Raw genomic sequence first — 1,500 nt, 5'->3', positions numbered from 1 at the left:
TTTCATTATGGCCTGTCTTTATTAAAATAATTAAATCCATCAAAATAATTAGTTTTGTCCAGACAATTCATTTCTTTGTGGTTGAACCAACTTTTTGTTCACCACATAACGAAATAAAAAGTCTTTCAAGATTATGCAAAGTTGAATTTGACATTAAATACAAAACTAAAAATATTAAGTATATTTAATTTTAAATTTGAATTATCTTCTAGAATTGTAGAAAAAGTTTCATTTAAGAGGCTGGTCTGGTAAAGCATCTGTCCTTTAAATGTTTACTGCTTTACTTTTACTCTAAGTAAACACCTATGTTAAAAAATTGTAAAATTGTACTTTTACACTTTTAAGTGAGTAAAAAGCTGAGGTTTATTCTCTAACTTCTACAAAAGTGTTGAAAACAGTAGGTTTTCTACTTCTACTTGAGTAATAAACATTAATACTTTTGACACCTCTGCTAGATGGTACATGCTCATGTACTTGAAGAGGACAACATGATCCTTTGACAGGCTGCTAACACCTGATAATCTGAGGTCCTCAACTACAACTGCTCAGCTTTGGATATAGAATTGTGTATGGCGGCTAAATCAAGCTAACGCGGTCGATAGAAAAATTTGCTTGATGCCCCTGCTTTATAAAGAACATGATAAATAAAAATTGTTATTTTTCTGCACAATTATCACAGTTTACTTAAATAACTGAATTCAGAAGAATGTTTATTTCAAATGTTGCTTCACTTTTTATCGTACAATAAATTGTCTACTGATGGTGGCCCTCTGACCACCATCAGTAGACAATGCAGGTGAAGTGTCTTGCCCAAGGACACAACAACACTGAAAGGCAGAGTCGGGGCTTGAACCGTCAACCCTTCGATTTCAGAGCAAACTCCTACATCCAATGCCACTGTCATTTTTAACCATTTCCATCTTCCCATGCCTATCCATCAGGGTCACCGTGGGGCTGGTGCCAATCTCCAGCACACTGTGGGCGAAAAGGAAAGGTCCACCCTTGACAAGTCACCAGTTTCTCTCAGAGCAGCACATATATTTTCAACAATTCAGACACACATACACACTCATACCCAAGGACATTTAGAGATGCCAGTGAGACTAAGAGTCATGATTTTGGACTGTGGGAAAAAAGCAAGAGTAGATCCCATGCATGCACAGGGAGAAAAAGTCCAATACAAAAAGACCCACGGTTGGAATTTGAACACAAACCTTCTAGTTCGAAGATACAGAGCTACAAACTGCTCCACCATGCATCCCAATTTAGTTTCTAGTTCATTTCCTTCACATGACACCAGTTCATAGCAAACATCATCAAACCAGCAGATTTACCTTTGTAGGAATTGCTTAATTAGCATGAGGAAGCAGTAGAAATTCACTTGTATTGCTTCAACAGAAAGAAACCACCAGAAGAACCAGATCTAGGCTCAGTGTGAATGGCCCATTGGGGCTTTATATGTGAGAAGGAGGATTTTAAATTCTATTCTGGATTTAACAG

Source organism: Cyprinodon variegatus, unplaced genomic scaffold (assembly GCF_000732505.1).
Source record: "Cyprinodon variegatus isolate N-32 unplaced genomic scaffold, C_variegatus-1.0 Scaffold730, whole genome shotgun sequence".
Lineage (NCBI taxonomy): Eukaryota > Metazoa > Chordata > Actinopteri > Cyprinodontiformes > Cyprinodontidae > Cyprinodon > Cyprinodon variegatus.
Note: the sequence above shows the minus strand (reverse complement) of the source record.